This window comes from Siphateles boraxobius, unplaced genomic scaffold (genome assembly GCF_051911475.1).
Source record: "Siphateles boraxobius isolate OS27281-9 unplaced genomic scaffold, OSU_SipBor_1 13, whole genome shotgun sequence".
Taxonomy (NCBI): domain Eukaryota; kingdom Metazoa; phylum Chordata; class Actinopteri; order Cypriniformes; family Leuciscidae; genus Siphateles; species Siphateles boraxobius.
Genome location: NW_027508733.1, coordinates 17,655,628 through 17,677,637, shown reverse-complemented (window position 1 = coordinate 17,677,637; position 22,010 = coordinate 17,655,628). Strand labels below are relative to the sequence as shown.

Genomic DNA, 22,010 nt, shown 5'->3' with positions numbered 1-22,010 from the left:
AACACAGGGTTTAAATACAAGGGAACACAAGCTAAACAAGATAACGAGGGGGCGTGGTTAAACTGAAACACCTGGGAAGACTAATCAACATAACGGGGAACAGCTGAACATGGGACAAGACACATGGCAGATCACATGACAAACAGGGAATCACATGACAGACAAGAACAAGGAACAAGACACAAAACCCACACCGTGACACATTTAATACAACATGCATTACTATATTAAAGCAGCTGTATGAACGGTTACCTTGAAACATTATTTTCAAACTCATTCTGATGGTAAAATGACCTAACTTACCTATACAAACATGATGGTTAACTGACCTGACCCCACAAACGTCTGTTAACGTTATAGCTATGCATGTTTGAGTGGTGTGGCGTTGGTATGAAAATCCGCGGAAAGAGCAGATTGCTTTACAGCAGCGGCGCTTTCGTCTGTTTTTTTGTACTTTTATAACAGAGAAATTCACTGAATCAAACGTTTCTCACTGATTCTCACAGCATTTTTGTGGTGTCCATCATGGGATTGAGGTGTGGGCTTAGATATAGAGCTGCGCTATGTGCCGGTCCGAGCTGATAAATACTGATTAACGTTACATACTTTAGTTTATCGGAATACATTTCACCAGGTATTTTTATTAACGTTAGGTAATACATTTCTAAACGGTTTCGCTAATCTTTCGGCTAATATTTTAATGACGTTATTAATGCTAGCGAGAAAACTGGGATACCTAACAACAATCAATTTGATCTAGAGAATAAAAAAATGACAAAAGTGAACGATAACATAAAAAAAAAAGTTCTGGGATATATTTAACGTTTCAGTACACATTATTTAATGTTATAAAATTATATATACATCCTACCTTTCACAATCAGGCTGTCGCTGATGTCCGTTGACTGTCTGTCACTGACTGATCCGTTAATATTTGAACCATCGAAGCGCGAACGTATTTAACCCAACATTTAGGTTATAACTAAAAATAACCCAACGGCATAACCAAATAACCCAACACATTTTAAGATAACCCAACATAATGACCCAACATGCATACACCAACGGTTGGGTTAAAAAAATAACCCATCGTTTTTTAGTGTGAAGTCAGAGAGTTATCGTTAAATGGCGTTATTGTCGCCTCGTCTTCGTCTCATCTTAGTCATAGAAAAAAGGGCGTCAACGACTATTTTTCGTCATATTTTTCGTTAATTAAATTAACACTAGATGGATGTAAAGTTTTCAACGAGGCATAGAATGAATCCAACATCAGGCTTGTGCAAATTGCTGCTGCAAAACACTTGTGCGCATGCGGGCTTGTATAACCTGAGAAATAAAGTAAGGAGGAGCAATTTGAAAGGAATGTGTGGTTTTTTCCAAAGAGAAAAGGATGTGGTAAACGTACAGTATAGAGCACTGTGCAGCAGACTCCGAAAGTTGCATACATCGATGTGAATTCAAACTAGTTGCAGGTTGTTATTCAAGACTTTAATATGTGAATGATTCAGGAAAAGTCAAATTCATAAAGTAATTTGCCTTGAAAATGCTTTTATACCTTTTTCTTTTGCTCTCTGGGGTACCACTAACAGAAAATTTACATTTTGTTTAAACAAACAATTGGACAATTACATTCAAAGTCAAAAATACCATTAAATACTTTTAAGTCCCAAATGAGTTGGGTTAATGGTTTGACATATTGTATAAATAATATTTGACTGAAGTGATTGTTTTGAAATATTTTATATTCTACTAATGCTAAAATTGTGATAGATGTTAAGTTTTGTGATGACTACAATTTATAGGTTTTCATTTTGCATAACTATTTTATGGGAATGGCACTGTTAGAAGTTCTAGTTTAACTGTCTCAGCATAGAGTTTTTGTTATGCAAGAAAGTACCAGCAATATCTGGCAAGACCACAGTGTTCAGATTGTGACATCTCCCTATGTAATAAAAGGGAAGGGTCTTTCTGGATCCAAATATGTGGTGATCTAAGCCAGGAAACTGACCATATATGGACTTGTTATTCAATGTATTTTTTTAATTTTTTTATACATGATGTAATGTATATTCGTATTGGTTAAATTGGGTGGACTCCCCTCATATCCTTCCTATTCTGATACAAAGGATTAATAAAGCTGAGCTATGTTGGTCTCCCTCAGCACTGGGTCATTATTCATTCAAATGCTAATTGCTTGCTGGACTGAAATGAGGCACATGTAATTCTAATTCTAACAGACATATTTTTAGTTTTGATATTTGGGATATGGTCATTGGGCTACTTTTGGGCTATTTTTGATTGTCTTTTTTGTATAACACAAAGGAAACACTGGAATCTGTGTTAATGCTGTGAAACAAGGTAAGGCTCTGGAGATTATTGTTAGTGTCCAGGGGGGAAAGATCCCATCCGGTTCAGATGTGGGGTGCACCCTATGGATTAAGATATGTATTGTAAATCAGCGTGGTTCTAGCGCACATTAACTTGTGTTTTGAAGACAGCATCAACATAGCAAATCATTATCATATGAAAAAACTTTAAGGTGTACAAATGTTAACAAATCCTCATGAATCCATTATTATTTTAAATGAATCAGTTGATTCATTAATATGAGTAAGTTAATTATGTTTTCAGTGCCATCACATTTTATTTATTTTTCAGACATTCACTTTTTATTCACGTTTTAATTAACATTTCATTCTGTGCTATGTGAATTCTGGTGCCTTGTTTATATATAGCTTGTTTTAAATGATTCCAACATTTTAAACAAGACTAAACTTTAAAACATTAAAACAAATGCCATTTCTATAATTTAACCAATATTAATCATATTTTTATTTTGTTTACCAAGGGACATACAAATTATTTCTGAATATGCTGTGGTTTAAAACAACTGATCATAAAATACACCACAAATGCACCATGAAAATGTTCATAAACATAATCAATTCTATTAAAACAAATCTTCCATATATGTGCTTTGTGGTCATTAAAAATTCAAATTTGATGCCTCAAGAAGTGTTACAACAACAATGATGTCAAATGCTTATTTATGTCTCAGAATAAGATAAAAACACCTTCACAGGGTGGATTGAACCTATTGTATACCACCAGAGAACACGTCCAATGGGGCACATCGTTGTTTTAACTACTTTTGTACTTCTATTTGCCATTTTTGGGGGAATTGTCATTACACTTGTTGGCCTGTTACTTTTTTTCTTCTTAAAGAAGAGTTAGGTTTAGAAATAATTGGCTTGAGCAAATCAATATCACGGTATATAGTATCAACAATTATTGTACATTCATCTGCCATTTCTTGTTTTGTTTTTTATATAATTGAAAAGGGTTTAAATTTGGAGGTTGGGGTTAGGGTGTCTAAAATATCTCTAAAATAGTAATAATTATCATTTTAAATGATTCAAATAGTAATAATAATGGTAATAATCATTGTTTCACTGATAGAATATTCTGCATGCGTTTTGCACATACTGTTAAAAATGTTAAAGTAATATCATTATTTTATGTGCTCACAATAATGCAGATTATTCTGTTCATTGCAGGGATCCTGTGGACCGGATCACATTCCATAGAGTAGAAACATAAGAAACCAAAAAGATCATCGAAAATACTTACTGTGCTGTTTATAAACCTCAGAAAATGTCTACTCCAAATTTAACCACACTTGTTATTATTAAGAGCATTGCTCCAGTTAGCTTTTTGATAATATGTTTTGAAGGGGCTATGAAGATGAAATTTTCATGCCCATGCATTGTAGGGTGGAACCAATTTATAGCAATCGCTATCTTATTTGTGCCTGCTGCCTTTGTTTGGTTAATGATGTTACTATTTTTAAAATTTCAAGAACAGAATAACAGTGGAGAAACAGCACAACCAGACAACAATGAAAAAATTCATGATTTTATTAAATGGATTCCCCCAGTATTGTGGATTTGTATATTTTTTATTGATGGTGATTATGTTACATGTTTATTCACAACCAACGAACAGAATTTCTGTGTCAGCAATCAACTTCAGAATTGTTTGATTTGGTGCAAACCTGATGGGCAAAATGCAGTGAGATTCACGATCAGTCAGATTTTTAAGGTAAATATAAAGTATTTTTACCTTCTTCTTCGTTTTCTTCTACTTTCAGTCACAAGAGGCAAGTTTCCTCAGGGGAAAAGGGGAAAGATTAATTTATGCTCTTTTAAACAATTAAACTTCACTATTCTTGACAAAAATATTATATGAGTCCTGTCCTCATAAAATATTTACATTCCATCAAAAAATTTTACATATAACATATAGCTAATAATGATTTTATATTTATGTATTTTTATTAAGGTTATAGGTTATGGCCTGGCCATTGTCGGCTGCTTTGGCCTCTTTATAGAATTACGTTGCTGTAATGAAAACACAACGAATCAGACTGCCACTGGGGACCAACCACTCATACCACCCTGATACAGAGACTGCCTTTATTACCTGATCCTTCCTCTGTCTGCCATCATCCGTTCATCATCGTCTTCCTTGATCTCCTGTTCGTCTGCTGACCAGCCTCCCGCACCAGTCCTTCACTTGCACAGAGAATCACTGTGTCATCCAATCATCTGCTGCCAGTTGACTTACCTGTGTCGCCTTCCCACTCGGCCTTCTCATCCACTATATAATGAAGTATAATATTAATCACTTACCTCGTCTGTCCTCTTCTGTTTGTGACAGTCTGTCTGTCATGTTTTTCTTTATAACTCTACGCATGGGTTTATAGGTAGGAGTGGGATTAGCAGCTCAAAATATCTTTGTAGAGCTATATTATTAAAAGTGTAATTTCCCTACACATAGGCTATCTGTCCATTACATTTTATTTATTCTTTCTATATTCAGTTTATCTATAATGGTATAAGGGCAATTATACAAATATCTTTTTGATATAAAAGATTTATAAATGTTTCATAATAGTTTATTTAGCTGTAAATACGTAATAATGTTCACATTTAAATGTTGTCAATATGTCAGTTACTGTAGTGTACATTTCACCCAATGTACATTTTGCACCTGAAAATGTTATGTATTGATGACGTGTATTAACAATGAGACCCAGGCTGGCACCTTCTATATATTGGTATTTACCTTAGATTGTGTGAAAGATATTTGTCATAATCTTTGATTCACCATTTGTTTTTCTCTTTGCTCCAGTGTCATTCTAAACATGTATGACATTCATTTTTGTCTCAATTAAAGAACATATTTGAAAAGAACAAATTGCAACTTTTTTCTATCTTTCATTTAAAAGTATTGAAGAAAATGTCACAAGTTATTTTGCATTTGCACATTTGTAAAAGTCTCTCGTCTAAGGGAAATAATTTACATTTTTCACTTTTTTAAACTTAAATGTCTTTTGTGAAATGATTTGCCTGTGTTTCCTTGAAGCAGATATTTCCACATAGTAGCTTACAGCTGTTCCTGGTTCAGCATCCATGTTGGACATGGAACAACATTCAGATTCAACCAATTACATTTGAGGAAAAAGTTTACCGTTAAAAGAATAGTTCACCAAAAAAAAAAAAAAATTCTCTCATAATTTACTCACCCTCAAGTTGTTCTAAAATTCTGTCATCTCAAGTTGTTCCAAACCTGTATGAATGTTCTTCTTCTACTGAACACAAAAGAAGATGTTGACCCCATTGACTTCCATTGTATGGAAAAAAGGAAAGAAAAGAAAAGAAAAGGGAAGTCAATGGGGCCCATCAACTGTTTGGTTACCAACATTCTTCAAAATATCTTCTTTTTTTTCAGTAAAAGAAAGAAATTAAAGTAAATGATGACAGAATTTTAATTTGGGGTGAACTATCCCTTTAATGTCAAGTTTACCATAACAAATCAGGACCTGTTTTTTTTTTTTTTGACAGGAATATAGTTTCGGGTCAACAAAAGTTGTCTTATTTGACACAATCACCCTCGCCAGTTATAGCACTAATAAAAAAACGAATAGATGGAAATGTGAAACTTGTTGTTTCCACATATCATCCTCAACTATCTGCTTTGAGTTGAGGAAACAAAATTTAAATTATTTGAGCAGATCAATGGCAAATAGTTACACCTGAAACTAAAAATGGGATAAAGAGAAAACGACACATTCTGGCAGGCAGCACCATATACCTTCAAGCAGTTTACAAACCTGAGGTAACTTTTTTCTGTGTTCAAATAAACTCCTCTTAAAGGGTTAGTTCACCAAAAAATGAAAATTATGTCATTAATGACTCACCCTCATTCTGTTGTCAATCCGCGTTCACGAGGCCAGTGACGCTGCTGACGTAAGACGCTGCTGACGTGTTATCTGGTGCGTCCGTGTATTCGGGTTCAAATAAATATGTCTGGTTAAAAAAAAATGCAACTCTTCCCCTGTGTCGAAATCCTTAGACATGTTTGCAAAGATTGTTTTGTTCACAGCGTGCGTCTCCCTCAGACTGTAAACGAAGCTCGGGCGCACCAGATAACCCGTCAGCTCGTCTTACGTCAGCGGACTCATGCACGCGGATTGACAACAGAACCGGAAGAGAATACAATGCTGAATAAAGTCGTCGTTTTTGTTATCTTTGAAACAAAATGTATTTTCAATGCTTCAAAAAATTCTAACTAACCCACTGATGTCACATGGACTACTTTGATGATGTCTTTATTTCCATTCTGGACAAGGACAGTATACCGTACATAGATTTTCAATGGAGGGACAAAAAGCTCTCGGACTGAATCTAAAATATCTTAAACTGTGTTCTGAAGATGAACGGAGGTCTTACGGGCTTGGAACGACATGAGGGTGAGTCATTAATGACATCATTTTCATTTTTGGGTGAACTAACCCTTTAAATCCTCTTTTGTCTTTATATTGATTAGAGACTATACGTTTTTTTTCTTGATGATGATGACGTGAATAATAATTGTTTTCTTTTTTGTTGAAGGACTCACATTGAACTCTCTCTCAGAAGATGTCATTGCAAGTAGAATCTTTAAAGGGTTTACAAGACATTCTGTCAGGATTGGTGTTAGACTTTTCCATTTAGTCTTTTGTTAATTGGGGTGGAGAAGCTGATTGAAGAAGACATTTTTTCATGCCCATGCAAAGTTGAGGATAATGCACTCATGCACTTATCTTGTTGAGGATAATAGCATCTATCTTCATTGGACCCGCTCTTTTAATTTTTGCTTTAATGTATGTATTTTTAGGGCTTTTAAACATGCCTGCAGTTATTGTCGTGGAAGAGCAAATGATAATCGGACTAAATTGTATGCAGATTGTGTTATTCCACCTGTCGTATGGGTTATCATCTTGTTACTTAACGGTGAATATGTTGCTTGCGGCCTGACAGACTGGAATGGAGTTTATGTGTTTGACAATGAGCTCAACAGGTCTTGGTGTAAACCTACAAGGGACACGAAATGAGACAGAGCTACGAGATTGCACTAACAAAAATATTCATCGCTCTCAGGTAAATACATCATACTGTATGAACTTTTACTCAAATCCTATCATTATTGAAATAGTTAAGTATGTTAATATACTTCTATCTCTAATGTCAGGACAGAAACTATCATAACAGAACTATAATTCGTTTGTTGAAGTGACCTGACCTTTTCAATTTGCTCAATGAAGCACTCAGTCAAGTTGTGCTTGCTCAATCCCCAGCTAACAAAAATATGTTCTGAAATATAATAAGAACATTTTGCTAACCTTATAAAAACGTTATTTCTGAATGTCTTCTGAACGTACAAAACGTCCAGTTTTGTAAAAATGTTTTAAGAACGCGTTTTCTTGGTTATGCGAACGTTGATGAAACATTTAATTTTGCAAACATTGTGGGAACTTTTGAATGTTCTTTTTAGTAACATTTAAAAATGTTAGACGAATGTCCAACTAAAACGTTTCAAAAAAAGAAAACGTTCCATAAACAATGTATAAATAACCAGCCTGATCTAATGAAATGCGTCTCTATAGCACGCATACAACATTTATACTAATGTTTTGAGAACATTATTGAAGACCAGATAACTTTGAACGAACAGTCTATTAACATTACTGGAGTAATATTTGTTCATAACATTGAAAGAACTTTCCAGAACATTAGGGAACTTCTGAGAATGTTCTCTCACTGTTAGCTGTGTCTCCTGGTTATCCAGCTCAGCAATGTTTTCACAGATCCCTAAATCATGGCGCTGCAGCTTATGTTACTGCAGGTTTCAATTAAAAGTATTAACTGAGCTTACAACTGCACAATTCTGGATAAATTCAGAATCTTGATTTTTTCCCCCGAGTTTAAATAAAGATCACGAATCTACAATGATTCTTAACAGACATACTAAACAATAACATGTAGCCTAATTTAGTGTCTGACAAAATTGTAATTGGTGCAGAATATTTAATAAATTTGAATTAGTAATTATTATTTAAAGAAAAACAGTCTGAATAAATGGTTCAATTACACAAAAAGACTTCACATGCTTCATTACTGGATAAATCAGCGTTTAAAAAAATCTGAATCTCTTTTTCACCACCTGCTGGTCTAACAATGTAATTGATACAACCTTTATTTGAAGCGTCACGCCACATTCAAATGGTGAACTTGATCTCTACTGTAGACATCAGTTTATATATATATATATATATATATATATATATATGAAATGAGATAGTCTGCATCCCATTCGAAGGAGGGAACGGAGATGTTACGTCAGAACGACTGACGAATGCCCTCTGACGTAGTGTAGAACTTGACTGACTGAAAGGGAACTATAAACTGTTATTTTGATCATGACCCTCTTTCAAACATTGGGTTCCTCATGAACCCAATGAACAGCTTATAGTTGAACAGTTTATAGTTCCATGAACAGTTTATAGTTCCCTTTCAGTCTTTATTTTAGGCTTTTATTTACATAAACATTGATCAACACACTCACATTGAGCACATCAATGGTAAACGGAAGCTCAAATGTGCTTGTTTTATGTGCGAGAATCAATGAGTTATGTTGCATTTGTCACCTGAGTTTGTTTGTTTGTTTGTTTGTTTCCCAGATAGCAGGTTATTTCTTAATCAGCATCTTCAGTGTCTTGGGGATTATCTTGGTTATTATCGACTGCTACAAAAGTGAAAAATGTTCCTGCTGCCCAAGTCAATGCTGCAGACCAACAGCAGAGACACGGAGTGAGAGACAAGAGAGTGTTGGAACAGTTGCTGAAGGGGTTAATGCTCCCCAAAATATCCCCTTTAACACTGCACCAAATTAGTCACAAAGTGCTCCCTCTCTTCCTCATGAGGAACCCAATGTTTGAAAGACGGTCATGAACACGCAGTTAAAAGAGTGTTGGTAAGGATAGACTATTCTACAAGTAAGAAGAAAAGAAAAAAGATTAAGAAAACATGAAAATGAACGAATTGTCTTAATTTTGGATCTACAGAAGCTGGCACACAAGCAATTTCTGAGTGAATCTTATACACTTTTCCTCTGCAAGCTGCATATATGATACATTTTGAAAAATGCATATATGAACTTTTTATTTTACTGATTTGCTTTACAAATATGTTATCCTTCTGCTTGCTGGTGGTAATCAATTTATATTCTATTTCTGAGTGCCAATAGTATTGGGCTTTCTATCTTTTTATATGTACCTGTTAGCAGACATGGGCAGTATTTCAATTAAATGTATTTTAAATACGTATTTAATTACTTTAGTCTATTTTGTAATTTGTATTTTGCAGGTGTGGAAAAATTTAAATGTATTTTGTAACAAAATATTTTGAGGGAGTGTATTTGGAGTATTTCAAATACTTAAATACTAAAGAAAAATCACCATAGTAAATGATTTTGCCATATTTTCGGTCTGATGTTGGCAATGGCAATGTCCAGGTTAGATGCACGAAAATCAAGTGACACCCTGTAGACCGGGCTCCCTCCAAGAAGTGAATGAGTTTTGAACTCTTAAAAACGGCATTAAAGGGTTAGTTCACCCAAAAATGAAAATTATGTCATTAATGACTCACCCTCATGTCGTTCCAAGCCCGTAAGACCTCCGTTCATCTTCGGAACACAGTTTAAGATATTTTAGATTGACAACAGAACCGGAAGAGAATACAATGATGAATAAAGTCATCGTTTTTGTTATTTTTGGAACAAAATGTATTTTCGATGCTTCAAAAAATTCTAACTAACCCCCTGAGGTCACATGGACTACTTTGATGATGTCTTTATTTCCTTTCTGGACAAGGACAGTATACCGTACATAGATTTTCAATGGAGGGACAAAAAGCTCTCGGACTAAATCTAAAATATCTTAAACTGTGTTGCGAAGATGAACGGAGGTCTTACGGGCTTGGAACGACATGAGGGTGTGTCATTAATGACATAATTTTCATTTTTGGGTGAACTAACCCTTTATGGTAAAGTGTTTTGTGAAAAATATACAGTCTACACACACACATATTGCACACTGAACAGCATTATAGAGAAAATAATTGTGCCTTATGAGACCAATGCACTGTGTTGTCATTCAAAAAAGGACATCATAGGCCCTACCTATTATGAAACAGCGCGTCTGTAGTAACTCCACTGAAATCTCCATGCTAAGCAAGTAAAGCGTTCACAATATAACGTTCACCATCTGCAGTTTTTACACGTTTTTAAACGTATTACATGAGAAATATTGATATTGATTTTGTATAAAATAATCTTAGTAATTGCGCACGCAGCGCGATTCTACTATGGAAAAGGCACACGGGGTCAGGGCAGTTAGAGTCTCGTTTGTTAAACAAACCCACACATATTATGATTAATATGACTAATCATATATATTATGATTAAAATGGAATTTTGATTTTGTGACGAAAATTCTCGGTCTGTTATTTTTACACAAACATCGCTGCAAAAGATGCTTTCCAACAGGTTTTATCATAGTTTTTCTCCAACTCCATTGACTTGTATTGGATGTTCTGTGAGGTACGGTATTACTCCACTGACGGAAACGGAAATGGAAATGGGGTTGTATGTATTATTTCTGTAGTTATCCAGTCGCGGTATAGTAGGCTACCAGGGGCGGATTGGCCATCGGGAATACCGGGAACAATCCCGAACGGACGGTCCATTTCAGGCCGAAGACCGGCCGGTGGTCTAAGAGTTGTTGTTTTTTTTTCTTTAATGATACCAGACCGGCCTAACCGGCCGCTTACTGCCTGAAGCGGAATGCTGTGTGTGTGTGTGTGTGTGTGTGTGTGTGTGTGTGTGTGTGTGTGTGTGTGTGTGTGTGTGTGTGTGTGTGTGTGTGTGTGTGTGTGTGTGTGTGTGTGTGTGTGTGATTCAGACCGGGCCAAACCAATACTTTCAATCTGAGGAGGGATGCGAGCGGCCCCTCTTAACTTGGACTGATCCTCGTTTTTCCTGACATCCGATTGGCTCTAACTAGGCGCCGATCAAAGGAGTTTACTTTTACTCATGTTTGGCGGGTTTGTGTGAATGCAATGCAACAGAGACGGACGGTAAAAATGGCGAAAAGGAGAGATTACTGTCTATGGAAAGAAGAGAAAGAAATGGGTGGGGCCGAAAAAATAAGAATTAAAAAGAAAAGATATTTGGCACAAGAGGCAGCTAAATGCGCCAAATTAACAGACCTTTTCCGTAGTGGAAAGAGTGCTGTGGCAGCAGGAGGTGCAGATGAGGAAGGACCCAGCAGGATGGACAGAACAGGTGCACGATTAGGGATATATTAGTGATTTATTATACACTGAAATTGTTTATATTTGCATTTAAATATAGGCATTTATTAAATGGCTTAGTAGAATTCCAATGTAGCATGCGGTGTTATTTCTTGATAACAGACCGCTGTTAAGTATAACACACCGTTGCCATGAAAAACAGCGCGTTGCCATGGATGCAGTTCAGAGACGGAACAGACTATTTTCTTTAGCGGAAGCAATACAATCGTTTTTAAATCAATACACTGCTTTTTAAATCAATATTTTGTGTGAAATTATTGATTTATTTGGTAGGTAGACATGTAATAAGCGGGATAATGTATAGTGAGGCGGTTGCTATAGCGAATACAAACGCTATAACAACCGCCTCGCTATACATTATCCCTTACATATGTTATATATTTATAGATATATTATATATTATAAACAGCAGTTTGTCGTCACACACAGACAACATCCTTCTATAAGCAAGGAATCTCTGTATGTCTGTATATGTATATTAGCTGTTAAGGTCAGTGTTGGAGAGGGACAGGTTGATGATGACCCCTGCAGTCATATTGATGAGAAGGGGGAGGAAGGAAAGCAGCAAGAGAAAGAAGAGCTGGAGGATGAGGAGAATGGAACCAGCACAAAAACAAGGACAGGTACAGGAGCAGAGTGCAGGGCTGGGTACTAGGCAATCATATTATGCATAGGTAGAAAATGTATTATTCTTAGTCATATTTATTACTGATGTTCTTCTCATGTTCTTCTCAGCTGTACAATCAGTAAGCAGAGGCAGGGAGAGTTGAAAGTGAGGGCACACACACATAAATCTCTATTTTATGGGACTGCATTGTAGTTTTTGAGTATCTGAGTGGGTATCTGGTAGTATTTGTAACTATTTTATCACTCCGACTGACTGTACACATGACATGCTGGTAGTTAGCAGTATACTGTGACTTATGTGTTCGAGATTAGGTTTTGCTGACCTGGTTGTGTTCAGTGCAGTGGTGACTTGCTTATACTACCTGAAGAGGCAGGTATCATCCTAAAATTTCTTGAAGGTCTTCAGTGTAATCTGATTCTCTTTATACCATAAAAACACTATTAGAATTAAAATAACTGCAAAAAATCCTTCTGCTCGTGCACCAAGGGCACTCGCGTAAAAGGCCTCTCCATCTTAAATGGAGACACAGAACACAGAAACCGGAAATTCTCGGGACAGCAGCATTTGTCCAAATTTCAATCTTAACCGTTCTATTTCATCAGAAACGATCTTAAACAGGGCTTTAAGTGTAAAATACCGAACTTGTCCTTTAAGGCACGAGTAGAGTAACGGTGATAATATGGCTACGTAGCCTACATCAAACACGTTTTGCTATTAAGGGCAGCCTACCACACCATTGATGTGAACTTAGCTATAAATGCCATTTACATCAGAGGGAGCTATTTCAGGCCCTGTAGAGATTTAGTGAAATGCCCATACTTTTTTATTTTGCTACTTCCCCATCTTTAATTTACACATGTCTCATATTTTGTGTTATTGCAACTATTTGTGTTATTGACCTTTCAGTAATAAAAAAAAAAGACTTAAGATTATTGTGGGAGTATTTTTGTATTTTCAAAATACTAATTACTAGTATTTTATTTAAATATATTTTTCACATCAGTATTTTGTATTTTATTTTGTTACATTTTATGAGCCAGTATTTGTATTTTGTAACAAAATAGTTTTTGATGTATTTGTGCCCACCTCTGCCTGTTAGCTTTCATTTCATAAAAGAGTAACATTGTAATTACTTAAATTATATGGACATGTTTATGCTAACCTATGACATGTAATTTTAATATTCACAAATATTAGTGTGATTTCCATATAGGGTAGAACAGTTTTCACTTTTTTTAACCTACTGAATATTTCTCAGGATTTAAATCAGTCAATTTCTGTAGACACGTAACTTTTACTACAACAATTTTTAACTTTTTCACAAACACAAATAATTCATAAAAGTATTTAAATTTAAGAGAGAGTTTATAGTATTTATTGAAATGTTGTTTGAGACATCTAGTCTTTGTTCTCCTGTTTTTCATTTTAGGCTACACTTCAACCTTTGTATTAAATTAAATTTGATTTAAATTTTGTAATTAAATTTGAATGACACTGATTGTATTTTTTAAAATACTTCAATTGCAAGTGGAAAATGTTTCAAATAAATAATTGAATGAATGATTCCACGATTCATTTATCAAGACTTGCTACTGGTGTGTTAAGTGTCATTTAATTTGTTAGTGTTTTAAAATATTATATTCAGAACATTAATCTCATTAAACATTATTTATGCAATTGGAATTGCATTGTAAATGGGTTTTGATAAATGGTTAGATGGATACACTTTCTAAGTAATCTTATGAACCATTGACAACTCTTAAATAAATAATGCAATACTTCATTTAGAAATGATAAATTGATCATTAATAAGGTATGAAAATACAATTATTCAACACATTATAGATATGCTTTTAAATCTAGAATAAAGCATTTATAGCTGTATTTATAAACTGCTTATTAATGTCTATTAATGTTTTATAAATGATTAATTAACTGTTTACTAATGCTTAACTAATGATTAATAGCGTGCAGTTATTGTAAAGTGTTACCAATACTTATGATCATTGGTTATGAAAATTGCATTGGTCCAGATGAACGAACAGTTTCACCCCTAGGTGGTCACAGTAAATCATATACATCTACTTTCTATAAATGTAGCTTAAATCACATGGCAGTTCAAAACATTACTGTTAGCCTTTCCTGCTCAGCTTCCAGATCATAGTCAGATGAGGTTTTCCATTTTCCCAGTGAAACATATTCTGACATGTGTAAATGTAAATGTAAATGAGTTTAAATTTTTTTTTTTTTTTATGGGGGGGATTTCAGGTCATCTGGAAAGCAGATGATCATGGCAAACAAGGTATGGGAAGAAGTAACTTCCCAACTAAGTAAAAATATCGTAATGGCCGAGTCTTCTGATTCAATATAATTGCACTAAAAGTGGCAGAAAATGTAATTTGTTTTATACTGTATATTTTCCCATGTGAATATTCATTTGATCCTCGTGAGGCCACTGTGGCTGCACAAGGTTTGGTTTTGCAACAGTAAGACCACGATTGTGTTAGACTCCACCCATCTATTGTCAGATGATTTGACGGTAGCTGCTTGCATTTCAGCATGGAAAATTTTTGCTGGATGAATGGCCTTCACCTTCAACTCCAACTCAACTTTGCCAAGACAGAACTGCTTATGGTTTCAGCCAAACCATACTTGCTGTGTGATCCTGCTGATTTTCCTTATACAACATCAGAAAGATCAGGCCCTTCCTATCAGAGCTACACAACTCCTTGTCTAAGCTCTTGTTCTATCCAGACTAGACTATTGTAATGCTCTCTTGGCAAGCCTTCCAGCATCAGTCAAACCTCTGCAACTGATCCAGATGCTGCAGCAAGACCTAAACTCACTGCTTCACATCTATGTGTCCTCCAGAAGCTTGTGTTCTGCAAGTGAACGGCGCCGTGTGGTGCCGTGCCATCATCCCAAAGAGACACAAAACCACTTTCACTGACCTTTACCTGGACTGTTTCCTGCTGGTGGAATGACCTGCCCAACTCAATATATTTTCAAGAAACTGCTAAAGATCCATCTTTTAATAAACACTTGACCCAATAATACAAAATCTTAATACAAAAAAAAACTTGCTATGTGTACTGTGCTAGACTAACTGAGACTTGTCACTGCACTTGTTGCTTCTATTGTTCTCTTAATTGGTAAGTTACTTTGGATAAAATTTAATTGTAAATGTATAAAATAATAAGTTATATTAGAGTATAAAGGTATACAGCAATTGCCTTTTAATGTGGATATTTTTACATGTTCTAAATTATATACTAAGCTTGTATTTCCTATCATTCACGTATCTTGATGTTCAGTGTTTGTTTAATGACTAATACTGTAAATGTGCAGGTATTTTCTACTTATACATTTAGTTAATTTAACAGAAATTGATGTTATATTTGCTATTATTAAGTACTTAATTAGAGATTAGTCAAAGTTGTGAAATTGGATCTGTAAATAAAAATCAAAATTAAATACACAAACTTTGAATTTGAATGTATGTACTTATTGCATTTTTATACATAACTTCATAGTTATTTTACACAGAAACACTATATATTAAATGAAAATTACTGTAGACAGCATTATTATAAAATAACTTTATAAAACCCTAAATTTACAGTTTAACCTGAAAGTTAAATGGTTTTTTTATGTAATTTGACATAATTTATCTGTTTTTCCATGGTTTAATAAGCCATTATCAACGTTAATATACTGTAATTTTAATCAATTTGACTGTAAAGTATTTTTAAGTTTTTTGCATGTAATTTTGTGAAATGGAATACGCCCAGAACTCCCTTCGGCAGTCAACCACTGGGCTCACCCCCTTTCAGTGTGTCCTGGGCTATCAACCTCCTCTCTTCCCTTGGTTGGGTGTGCCCTCCCAGGTACCAGCTGTCGATTACTGGTTCCATCAGAGCAAGAGGGTATGGGACTCGTCTCACGTGCATCTCCAGCAGGCAGTGCGGAGGCATAAGGACCAAGCTGATCATCGGCGCTTGGAAACTTCTCAGTATCAGCCAGGACAGAAGGTGTGGCTATCGACTCGGGATATTCGCCTCCGCCTGCCTTGCCGTAAGCTGAGTCCTCGATACACCGGTCCATTCACCATACAGAGGCAGCCTAACGACGTCACATACAGACTCAACCTTCCTCCAGAGTACCGGATATCACCTTCCTTTCATGTTTCCCTGTTAAAACCCTTCACTGATCCTGTCACTCCTTCCTCCACAGAAGCCGTTCCAGCGGACGTACCTCCTCCTCCGGTTCCCATCGTAGAAGAGCCCATCTACCAGGTCCGAACCATCATGGACTCGCGGCGTTGAGGTCCCAGGCTGGAGTATCTGGTCGACTGGGAGGACTACGGCCCGGAGGAACGGTCGTGGGTTCCTCGCGAGGACATCCTGGATCCAGCCTTACTCACCCAGTTCCATTCCGACTATCCTGACCGCCCAGCTCCCAGGCCCCAGGGTAGACCTCGTCGCCGCCCTCATCCCTCTTCTCAGTCGTCAAGAGCCGCCTCGGAGGAGGGGGGTACTGTCAGGATTCCACCAGCTTCACTCACTCGACCCACTCATTCACTCACTCCTCCCTCTCGTTCACTATCACCTGAATACTGATCACCATCACCTGCACATCATCATTACACCTCCCTTTATATTCAGCTCCCTTTCACACACTCGTTGTCTGGTCTCGTCAATACATGACCCACAGACTCTCCCGCAATACTTACCCGCTACTTACCTGCCTTCCGTTGGACCTTGTACAAGCCTTGCCTTCAGCCTTCATCATCAGTCTTCCGCCTTCCGTCTGCATCCGTTCCTGGGATCCTTCGCCTGCATCTGCAAAAGAGACTCTAGTTAAATCCTCAGCTAATTTACCATTCAAAGTATCATCTGTCCTCATACTCACCATATCTCTGTCTGCTTCTGCAAAACCTGTGAAATAAAACCTCTTCACTTACCACCAGTCTGACTCCTGTACCATCTGTGACATGTAGATTGCCTGAGGCAAGCAGGCTTTGGGACAAAAGGAGAAATAAAACAAGGATCAATATAGGTGTGGAGTTTTCGAGATGGGGAGAGCTTTGCGACAAACTTGGACTTGATTTGTCCACAGAGACTCCGCTCTCGCGTGTGTTTTAATAGACAGGTAAGCAAATATATATTATTTTATTGTACACATACGGTTATATATTGCACTTTGTTTGTACTTTAGTAACGCTTTTTATAAGTTTGGTGACCAAGTTTATGGTAGTGAAATTAAATACAGTTTAAAAATATTTAGCCATTACTTGCGAATACAGTGTTCAAAATGTATTTTTAATACGATTGTTTTAAACGTGTAAAACTGCACAGCATTAACCCAACAAATAATTTGACAAATAGTCACATATTAGTAACATGCTTTCATGGTCCTTGCAGCTAATTCATTACGATGATATAAAATAGTATGATCAAACGTGCAGGTAATTAAAAAAAAAAAATTATTAGCTGATATAATATGATTTGTGAATTCTCTCCCATCGTTCCACTCTCATTCATAGCGTCATCAAGATTCGTCTTTGTTATTGTTATTGTTTTGAAAATGCTACCTCTGGCGGTGAAAGAAATTACAGATTGTACCTTTAATTATATCCTACCTTTAATGTAGCGTTTGACAGTTAAAAGGATTTCTGTTATATTAAATTTTTGTGGTTACCATTTTGCTGAAGGGTAAATACATGAAGGTAAACACTATATTGACTCTATTAGCAATGACTGTGCAAATGCCAGTGGTAAGTAATATCTCATACGTGTTCATTACATTTACATGTTAAATCAGTTGCAGCCTGTGGTATACTAGCTGTTAACCCCCTGGGGTTGGTGGTAATCAGATTTTAGCCATGTAAATGTTATAAGTAACTGAAATAGTCACAAATGTCAGGGCATGTCAAAACATCTCCAGATCCCAGAAAACACCTCAGACCCCAGAGAGTTAACAGAAATGGACTAGATTAATTTGTTCCAGGGTCCCAACTAGAGCAACTTATTTATTTTGAGTGATTAACTTTAAAAAGTGTGTTTGTTGCAAATTAAAGGAGCAATAAGTGATTTCTGAAAAATACCTTTATCTTGATAGCTCCGCCCCCAAATTCATGAACATGCACATAACACAGGCACCTCCCCCCTCATGAGTGTATACTTAGAATTCACTGACTGTTGTAGTTGGTTGAACATACTTCAATTTGAAGTTGTTATAGCTCAAAAAGATTGATGCAAACTGTTTTTTAGACAACACATTATTTTTTAGAGTGCTCAAGTTTTGCTCCACTGACTATTTCACTGTTTATTTTTGAAATTTCTATATAGACACATACCTAAGTTTCTACAAAAAGGAAAATTTCATTAAAATTACATTCTTATGGATATTCATTGGACAGAATTCATAAGTTGTTTCAAATTTAAGAAGGTTTTATATAGGATTCTGTTTTACTCAAGGAGCATTTAATATACTTAGCATTTAGCATACTAATAGATTATTTTTAGATAATAGTTAGCTAGCGAGTATAATATTGTAATTAAGTGTGACACAAACATACCATAGCCGAAAGTGTTTGAACAGCAAACTGTATCTGGTCACTAGTTTTGGAGCAGAAGTCTAGGTAGTGTCACGTTTTGTTCCAGCGAATTGGGTTTTCCTGAGTTCTCGCTGAAACCACTTCTTTTTTTCTGTCAGAATGTATTGCACTGCAGTCTTTAAGTGTTAATGCAGAAACAGGAATTAATGATACACAGACAACACACCACAACAGACAAGAAGGACAAACACAAGAGTAAGTCTGAAAAAATTAACTTTTGATTTAGATTTACTTTATATGTTTTTTTTACCCCTCTAAGTGTTCGCTGCAGTTTGTATACTCAGAAATGAAAACTGAATGATACTGAAATTATTAAAATTATGTTCTCAGTTGAAGGGGATCTTTGCACCATATAAAGATCTTATGGAACAGCCTACAGACGTTTCCACAGTCCAGGAGACAGAGATGCCACCAAACGAATCATCCAAATGTTTGTCTTCACTCCAAGACGTCTTTAAGAAAATGCATTCATTTCTGAAGCGTTTTTCCTTTTTAATCATTTTTCTATTGAGTCTTTTGTTAATTGGAGTGGAAGAGTTCATGGAAATACACGTGTTTGTATGCCCATGTAGACGTGATCTCAATGTACAATTAACAGCGTGCATCTTCATCGGACCTGCTCTTTTTATTTTTGAATTATTGTTCCTGTTTTTAAGGCCTTTTAAAGATAGATGCAGTCATTGTTGTGGAGGAGCAAATGATGATACTCAGCAGAACTGTCCTAAAGCTTTTGCAGCTTGTCTGATTCCACCTGTAATGTGGGTCATCATCTTGTTACTTGATGGAGATTATGTTGCTTGTGCCATGACAGACTGGAAGGGAGATCCTGTTTTTGATAATCAGCTAAACAGGTCTTGGTGTAAACCTGTTGAGAGTTTCCGAAAGGAGACAGTTCTACGAAATTTGACTCTAAAATATATTCATCAATCTCAGGTAAATACCATATACTGTATGAGTTTTTCCTGTTATTGTAACATAATAGAAAGTCTGCACTGAAGCAAACTCCGCAGCAGACTTCTTCACAACAGTTAAAGCGGCGTTACGTCACAAAAAATGTATATTTTTTATTGTGCACCATTTAAACCTACAACAAACCTCAACCAGCTTATAATGAACTTGCAGCTTTATGGATCTAACAGTTATGTCTATGTATAAAAAAACACAACATTCATTCAACTAGTTATTTCTCTTGAACATTTTTCTTTCCTTCCAGATATATGGTTATGCCGTGAGCTCTGTATTCATTGTCTTGCCAATTATCTATGTTGGAATTTGTGACTGCTGTGGAAAAGCCGCCTGCTGATCTAAAACTGGCCATGATGGAACATGAGCGGATACAACCAAGAACAAAACCCCCTCCCACACTGCAGAGTAAAGGAACACAGACTTATCTGAATAACTTGAATACCTTACCTGAATACCTAAAAAAAACCTAACTTTTTTAATATAGATTCAGGTTCATCTGTTTCATGTTCTACCCCAGTGCTTGAGATTCATTTGCTTTTTACATACTTTCTCTTCTTGATTGTTAATATTCTTATATAAATCAGTTTATGTTCTCATGCATCACAGAGAATAAATAGCTAAATTGTCTATTGTTAAAGTAAATTAGTGGGCTTTAAAAAGTACAGGTGAAACTTTTTAAAAAATTAGAATATCATGCAAAGGTTCATGTATTTCAGTAATTCAAATTAAAAGGTGAAACTAATATATTTCGTATATATAACTATATACAAATGCATGATTATACTTTTCAGAGGGCCGACATTGATTTCATATTATGTTCTAATTTTCTGAGATTTTGAATTTGGGGTTTTCATAAGCCGTAAGCCATAATCATCAAAATTATAACTTTTTCACATTATTAAAATTTTTCGAGTTTCACCTGTATTGTTCATGTCTCGTCTCTTTCTGTGCTTGTTTGTTATTACAGTAATTATTGAATTCATATAGCATGGACATTTGATATTACTGATTTGCCACTGGGTGAATTCCCAGGAAATATGAACTGATGAAATGTGGACTTCACTTTTTTTGTTGCCCTGTAGTCCATTTCAGGTCTTCAGTGTTCCCATATCAAATATGACTATACTTAAATTAAATAAAAATTTTTGTTGTTGCATTTTTTGAATAAATTATTGTAATCCATTAATCTGCCCATTATGTTTCTATATTGATACGTGTTGGTTAGGGATAGAGGTGGGTTAAGGTCCCGACACACCAAGCCCAGTTTTTGCTGTGAGTTCTGCACCGTCGGCACAAGTTAGACACCGTTGGGGGTATTTTGGCCGATTGAGCAGCTTTTTAATTGTATAATAACTGTATTATAATATATTCCAAACTGAGATGAAAATTAAGTACATCAATTACATAAATATTCCACACAAATTTCACCCATTCAAGATTCTTCCTTTCAAAACAGAAAATGAAAGTAAAAAGCCATATTCCTATGCATGTGGCATGTTGGGATCATACTGATATCTGCTGAGCTGGTAACACACAACAGAAAGTACTATTTTCTAAGAAGATATGGAACAACAACTGGTCTGAGATAATGTCCAAACCAACACAAAAGACAAATTGTTACAATGTATATAATGAGAAAACCTTTTATTTACAGTAGGTATATATCGCATTGTGACTATTGTGATAATGTGCAATATTGGTACAAGTGACCAATAGCAGGTTAATTCATTACATTAACGTATTTGAAACTCACAGGGCCTTCAAAGCAAAGGGAATGAATGTTGATTTTACCTTAAAAGGTTGAGGTTTGTACAACTTTTTTTTTAAATTTTGTGTTAGTTGGTCAACTTTTTTTGTGAGAAATTAGAAAAATGAAACAAGGTGTTAGAATCATAAACCAAGATGCCACATACATTACAAAAATGCTGACATTGAAATCATGAAGTGTTCATTAAGTGAAACCAGTTTATATTTAAGTCACCACTTTAAAAAGCACTTTGATTCCTTTCATTCATTATTCCTTTGATTCTTGCATGTTCTT

At 35.6% G+C, this 22,010-nt stretch overlaps 2 long non-coding RNA genes across 2 annotated transcripts; both read left to right on the top strand.

Moving 5' to 3' along the window:
* The first annotated feature begins 2,107 nt into the window (after positions 1-2,107).
* LOC143735592 (uncharacterized) lies at positions 2,108-5,259 on the top strand. Its single transcript, XR_013203246.1, has 3 exons — positions 2,108-2,358; positions 3,558-4,101; positions 4,342-5,259. It is a non-coding gene; the product is annotated as an uncharacterized LOC143735592 (long non-coding RNA).
* A 13,893-nt stretch (positions 5,260-19,152) lies between these two features.
* Positions 19,153-21,125, top strand: LOC143735591 (uncharacterized). Its single transcript, XR_013203245.1, has 3 exons — positions 19,153-19,198; positions 19,334-19,936; positions 20,217-21,125. It is a non-coding gene; the product is annotated as an uncharacterized LOC143735591 (long non-coding RNA).
* Positions 21,126-22,010: the final 885 nt, after the last annotated feature.